The sequence below is a fragment of the Callithrix jacchus genome, chromosome 8 (genome assembly GCF_049354715.1).
Source record: "Callithrix jacchus isolate 240 chromosome 8, calJac240_pri, whole genome shotgun sequence".
Taxonomy (NCBI): domain Eukaryota; kingdom Metazoa; phylum Chordata; class Mammalia; order Primates; family Cebidae; genus Callithrix; species Callithrix jacchus.
The window spans coordinates 35465001-35472400 of NC_133509.1; the positions used below are offsets into that span (position 1 = coordinate 35465001).

The following is a 7400-nucleotide window of genomic DNA, read 5'->3' on the forward strand; positions in this document are numbered from 1 at the left end:
CGTTCCAATCTTTGAACGCTAAGCAGATGTCATTGTCACTGATGAAGTGTGTAGTTGAATCACAGTGAGAAGAGGAAGGCAGACAGTGAAGGCTAAGTGAAGACAGGAAAATGGCTTTTCTGTGTCTGCTAAGAGATTTAAAAATTAAAGCTGGAGTGTTTAGGGTGCATGAACAGTGTTTGCTGTGCAATCAGCATTGATTAGGGAAGGACCTTCTTTGCATTTTGAGGGAATTTTTTTTGGTTGGCCTTATTTTGGGTGGCTTACTTACTGCAACACAGGGTGATGTACTAGATAAACTTTTGAAGTTACTCCAGATTTAAAATTCTATGTGCTTATGTTTTGTATTTTGCCTTATATTTAGAATGTTTCTATTCTGACATACGCCTGTTTAACTGCATTAAGCTACTTGAGGACCAAACAATAAATGAATCACAGCCTCTGATTTTAAAGGAGTCATAAACAGATAAAACAAATGTGCAAGTAATATCCTATTTTTAAATTGCTTTCAAAAAAAAAAGAAAATATAAAACACAATGAAAAACTACTCCAGACAGGTAATCATAAAAGTTGTAGATAGAACTTTTGCATAGAACAATTGCAAAAATGTTTCCAATTCTTCATTCTTTTCATCCACACCCTTTGTGATGTAACCTTGCAGTTTCTCCCATAGAGGGGTAGAGTCCACACCCTTTGTGATGTAGTTTTGTAGTTTCTCACATAGATGGGTAGATAAGCTTTGAACTTTGGTTGGCCTTGTAACTTGCTTTGGCCCACAGAATGCAGCAGAAGTGATGGTGTGCCAGCTGTCAGCCCAAGCTTCAAGGAAACGGCCTTGCCATTTTCTCCTTTCACAAACCTGTCTCCACCATGAGACCAATCCCAAGTTAACCTTCTAGAGGATGAGAGGTCATGTGAAAGAAAGCACAGTTGTCCCAACTAAGGCTCTCCTAGGCCACCTCCCAGCCAGCCAACCCCTTACATGTGAGAGAGCCAAGCCTAGATCAGCAGACCTTCCTGCCATCACACAGCTGTCTTCAGATGTGTGGGTGAAACCAACTGAGACCACAGGAACCATGCAGTTACCCTGTAGGTAAAAAATACATGTTCATTGCTGTATGTTACTAAAACTTGGTTATTTGTTATGCAGCTTTATTATCACAATTGATAACCGATACCCAAGGCTTGATGAGACAACAGTCTTTCTGCAAAGCCATGAAGAATGAGGAGGATTGTATCGGGCAGTTTAAATAGAGGTCCAGGCCAAGGAATAGCATCGATAATACTATGGAGTGAGAAAGCTGAAGGTATTTCCACAGAATGGCAACAACTCAGTTTAATGAAAAGAGTTCAGAATTTCAAAATGACTACTATCATGATATGAAGTGGAAGAACTGATCCAGAGAGTGGTCATCATCAAGATAAGTTGCTCTATTGAAAGAGGGTTCATTCTGACCCAGGGCCTCCTAAGTGTCAGGGCTATGGAGATGCAGACTGCACTCCTCACTGGGCTGGGCCAGTAAGATGCAAGAAATGGAAAGAGTTAAATCTTGTAACTGCTCCTGTTTTAACACATGCATCTGAGCAGGGCAAGAAAGGAAACACTTTCTTGAAATGAAAATAACATGATTGGATGGTGGAACAGAGAACTGGAATGAGTGAATACAGGTGCTTTAGCTGAGACAAATTCTTTATTTCACTGAAATTTAGAAGCACTCAAATCAGATTTCTGTATCAGTTTGTTGTTGTTCTGCCAAGAAATTAAATCTAGGAACGTGCAGGTGTTACTGAGGTGCTATCAAATTGGACTGCCTCAAAAATCTTCGGGGAAGTAGGTGGCATATGAATAATCGATATGTAACTAATCCCTTTTTAGAGAAACTGGAAGAAAAACAAAAATACGGTGTCAACTCCCTCATATTGATTGTTTTTTTTACTTCATGTTCCCCCTCCCGTTTCTTATTATTGCCAGGAAGCTAGGTGACCTTTCTGTGTTTAATTACTCAAAAGAAACACACAAGAAATGAACGCCAGGGGGAAAGAGTGTTCTCTATCGCTGAATGTCTTGTCAGAATAACCACCCCCAAGCTCTTTCTTATCTCTGTAAGATGGGTAATGCTTGTTCGAAATGAACAGAAAATAAAATGGAGAAAGCAAGTGGCTCTAAGGCCAGAGAAAGCGGAATACAGTGGGGTCAACTCAGCAAAAGATGTCTCTACATGGAAGAGGCTCAGTGTCATTCTTTGGAATACGGTGGTTCCTAAGTGGCACATTCCTGGGAATTCTTAAAATAGAACCCTGAGATTTCTATCAGGGAACTCTGAATAATTAGATCCAGTTAACTCACCTGACTGCATGGCTATTCCCAACCTGGTTATTGCATAGACAGAGCCTCTGATATAAACAGTTCTGAAGAGAATGAGAAAGATCTTTCATAGGTGTTGCTACTCAGTCAGGTGTCACACTCCACTCTCTCCAACAAGCACAGAGGAAGTAATACTAATTTCTTCTCTCATAATTTTATTTGCGCCCAATGCCTTTGGTGCCTAATAAAGCTGCTTTACTGCCCCGGATCATTTTATGATGTAGCGACTATTTTATTTCATTATTATGAGGCTTGATAAGAGGTTCAGGGAGTGACACCGAAGAACTTCAATTTGAATTATAAGATTTCTCATTTGCAGTTTGGGCACTGAGACAGAACAACTCAACTCCATTTCACAGCCCTCCATCCAGAGTCCACACTGACAGGGAGGCAGTTCCGAGGCCTTGAGCATGGGCACACCAAGGGGCACCATGCAAGTTTATAGAGAAACAACCTGAAATTAAAATATTTTAGTGGGAGTTAAGAGAACAAAGCAGTATGGAAAGGGGTGAAGAGCCAAAGAAAGGAATTATGTCAGTGTTAAGGGCTCCAGTACTTGAGATATTCATCCCTATTATGCCATTCTAAAAGCAAACAGTATGAAAGGGCACACTTCATTGTGTATGTTTAATTAGCCACCTCAATGCTATAACTCTCCAAATTCATTTGTTGAAATCCTAAGCCCAACGTGATGATAGTAGGAGGTGGAGCCTTTGTCAAGGTGATTAGAGCAAGAAGGCAGAGCCCTCATGATTGGGGTTAGTGCTCTCATTAAAGAGATCCCAGAGAGCTCCCTCACCCTTTCCACCATGTTTGAGCAAGGACTGAGCAAGGAGACTGCCTAAGAAGCAGGACCTCCCTCTCTCCCTCCGTAGACACCAAATTTGCCTTGATCTTGGACTTCCTTGCCTCCAGAACTGTGAGAAATGAATGTATGTTGCTTATAAGCTCCCCAACCTATGATTTTTAATTATAGCAGCCTGAATGGACTAAGACTACTCAGTGACTAACCCAGATTTATGGATTCTACCAAATGGATACCAGTCACAGCCTGGCTCCCCAGGCGACACTGTTAAACTCAGACCTAAACACCTGGTTGAACTGCTTCACATTAATTTCCCTTTGTCTAAGCAGCTTATCGGTTGTGCTAAAGGAAATGAACATCCTCATTTTTCCTGCACTGGACATTTTCTCTGGGGTACCAGCCACTGGAGGAATGATGATCATAGAGCTTCTTGATTAAACTCACGATCTCAGCTTTCTGGTCATAAGAGCTAGAAGTTGCATCTTTAAGTTCTAGCCTGAGAATGAAGCAAATGTCAAGATTTCTCAGGAAATGTGACTTTTTTTATCTTGCTCACAAAAAAAGCATTGTTGTTAAAGCTGGTCGAGAAAATTGATTTCAAGGGCTGAGATAGTGATTTTTCACCTGTACCAAGAGAGCAAGTACTTTTTTTCCAGTCTTTTTTTTTTTTACAGGCAATCATTTAACTTTGCCTATAGATGTCAGTGTCCCAGGAACCTCCTCTGTACATGTTAGAAATGGTGTTGAGAAGTTCCTACCTTCTCCTTATCACCCCCCGCCAACAAATGCCCCTTGTCTCCAATTTCCATGTACAAGAATATCAGTTTTCATGTCTCAGCTTGAGATTCTTGATTTAAATCCCTGATTTATTTTTACTCCTGTCCCCAGTGCCAATGTGGGAGAGTTCAGACATGTTTTCATATTCACTGAGATGTAGAGAAATTAAAGAAGAGGCAGATTTTTCATATCAGTCAGTTAAAGACTAATTACAACTGTGCTTTCCAGCAAACCAGTGATTGTAGGCTAATTTTCAGTTATGAAACAGAAACTGAGGTTAATGAGGCTAATTCTGTTTACCAGAATTTTCGAATAAAAGAAAGAAGCCAACTCAATTTTGAAGAGACTCCTTTGTCAGGAACAAATTGGGCAAAATTGCTACAGTTGTATCAGCATTTCCTAAAACTGCTAAGTACCATGCTTCGGAAACTGACATCCTTGAACACAAGCTAGCAGTCCAGAAAATCAAGTCCTTAGACAGTGAGGCTTTCCTGATCCAAGGTTATTGCTGCATGACAGTGATAGCTGAAATCTTGAAAGCAATCCCACACGGAGACATCAAGTGGCTAGCCCTCGATTCTGTCTTCTCGGGTAAGGGGGAGACGCAGAAGGAATAAGCATATGTTGATATCTGATAAACCAATATTCTGGCTTTGCTGACCTCTAAAGTTCGAGGAGCCACCTGAGAAGAACACTGCTTCCAGCAGGAAAGTCATGGGTAACCCTGACACCCTAATGTGAAGTCACTGTCTCATGTTTTGGATTGCTCACAAATGGTAATCCCTACCTCCCAGCAGTTCCAACGAGCAAGAAGATTGGCTATAAAAACTCCTGGGTAAAATCATCATTCAAGAAGCCAAAGTTTCCTGAGGCCATGAACAGCTACCAGGTAACAGAACAAGCATTATTTAAATACCAAGTTCACAGGAAAAAGAGAAATGAAAGGCCAACGTTTCCCACGAGGGCCCTATGCACTTGGTGTGAAGGCTCCTCCCCTTTGTTGATGCTAAACCCTACGGCACAGTTAGTTGTGCTCTAGAAGAGGTTGCTATGTGGCCACCAGCATCAGATTATTTTGGTTCTAAATTTAGGTTCCAAGATCTCAATGTTTCTAATGAGGCCTCTATTAGAGGATCCTTTGGAGGCCTTAAGCAGACTCTAGTGATACAGTAGCTTTAAGGCGGACAGAAGTATTTTGAAATGCATCACACTGACTATTATAATTCTGTAAAATATACCCTATTTTGAAGGATATGGGGTCCCTCAACTTCAGATTGTTCAAAGTAATCACAGACTATTGATATTTGTAATGATGATAATGTGTCCCGATCCAGCCAGGACTAATGGTGCAGATGACATCTGCCTGAGGAATACAAGAGAAAAAGATGACAGGACTTACACTAAAGGAGTTTACTCTCTTCCAGGGAGACCAGACCCATCCACAGGTGACAAAATTGGGCATGAAATAAATTGTATGTTGTAAAGGACAGTCACATTATGTGTAATTACATGCCATAGTACAAGACACTGTAAGTGCTAAAAACAATCAGAAATCAAAGATAATTCACACTCACCAGGGCTCAGGTTCAAATGCAGTCTCTTTTATGGTCTCATCCCTCTAGTCACTGTTAGTCACTTTTTCCTCAGAGTTCCCAAAAGACAGGGTTCCAACCAACCTGCCTCACTGGTATACTTGTCTATCTAAGTAGTTTTTTCTTTAAACTGTAAGCTCTTTGAGGATAAGGATCCTAACTTGCCCTTATATTCTTCATAGCACATAATAATGACATAAAATATACATTCAATAAATATTTAATAAAATGCAAATGAAAAAAGGGGAAGATATTTGTGTTTTCTAGAGGTTACTGGAGAAACAGTTATGGAGAATATAAAAAATAAACCAGAGCCACAGGAGCTAGAGGGATACAAATTTAGATAAGGAAAAAGTTGACTGAGCAAATACAGAGAAAGTAACAAACTTGTTTGAGTGGTAGAGGTGGAGTGGGGAATCAATAATGAGAGATCTGATGATAGATGAAGAATTGTCATAGGTGGATGAAGAAAGCTGAGACAGATTTTAGAGAAAATAAAGTATAAGAAGCTTAGGTTTGCCAAAATTCAATTCATTGATTCTTTATATCCTTCTATGAAATGCATGAAGGTGTTTCTGGGATGGGTTTATGTGAGCTCAGAAAAATGTTATGATGGTGAACTTGCAAGGCTGGATGCCTGCTGCACTGGTCCTCTAGAGGCTGGAGTCGTAGGCTGCGTAGGTCAACAATGGAGGTTCGGAAGTAACCTTGTGTACAGGGATTGCTCATCAAAAGTCAGGCCAAGACACTGTTTATTGTGGGGATCCAGGCTATGTCTGTATCCACAAAATAGCCTGGCCAACTCTGATTAGTCTAAACTGCCTGACAAACTAACATGGTCTTGGCTCTTAGGACCTAAGTACTGGCTCTCTAGAATCAACAAGGTTAATTAGTCATTTTCCATTGCAGTAAATTTTTGGATATCACAACCTGTGCACAGTACAGATTTTCACATTAAATTTTCCTACTCACTCATGGGATCCGCAGGCTCAGTCCAGGAGAAAACAAGCCTATGATGATGCTTGTTTGCAAAAAAGACTAGAAAATCCTCTAGGGATGGTGGGCTAGCTACTTTGTCTGTGGTTACAGGCCTGAGTGTGAACATCCCTATTCATACCAAAAGCCATTTGGTCACAATAGGGCTTTGAGATCACTTGAATTCTGACATTCTACCCAGCAGTCTTCAGAGTGTTCCATAGCAGATCCAGCCCATGGGTAGTTCACAGTGGGCACAGAGCCTCAGCTCATTAACATTTTATGTGTATGAGATAACTGCATCTTGTTTCTGAATAGAAAACTAGTACAGAGTGGCACCCAAATTTCCCCATGTCCAGGCATTCTATGCACTATTGTTTGCAAAATTATAACAAAATCATGCATTCTTATCATTTTATAACAGGAGAAGGAGGACAAGGAGGAGGAAAATAACTGGGGAGAAGAAGGAGTAGGGGGAGAAAAAGAGGAGGAAAGAGAAGGAAGAGGAGAAGGAGGAGGAGGTCATCACTGTGGCCACCACCACCAAAATATAGCCTGATTGTTTCTTTTATTTCCCAATCCAACATTTTGCAGAAGACTTTTTAATCTCCATCTTTATACTTAGAATTTAAAAATATTCTGAAGATCGAGAAAGAAGTAGGCGAATTCCCAAGACAGACCCAGCCCTTATGCTCCTCACAACCTGCCCACTATTGGCTTTCACAACCTTGAGTCCAACTCCAGTCACTTCATACCACCTGTCGCTCCCCACACATGCCCTGTGCTTTCCTGCTTTGTTCCCTCTCCTAGGCTGCAGCCCCCACCCTCTGCCACGTTCTAGAAGTGCACAGCATTCCTGAAGGCCTGGCTCAAATACCATCTCTTC

The 7400-nt window shown here is 41.0% G+C and overlaps 1 long non-coding RNA gene across 6 annotated transcripts in view; it reads right to left on the reverse strand.

Moving 5' to 3' along the window:
* LOC118144838 (uncharacterized) overlaps positions 1-6624 on the reverse strand; it is a 59779-nt gene extending 53155 nt beyond the window's left edge. For all 6 annotated transcript variants that reach the window (XR_008474282.2, XR_013520964.1, XR_008474281.2 and 3 more), the window contains exon 1: positions 6512-6624. This is a non-coding gene — a long non-coding RNA (uncharacterized LOC118144838). The remainder of the gene's footprint in view (positions 1-6511) is intronic.
* Positions 6625-7400: the final 776 nt, after the last annotated feature.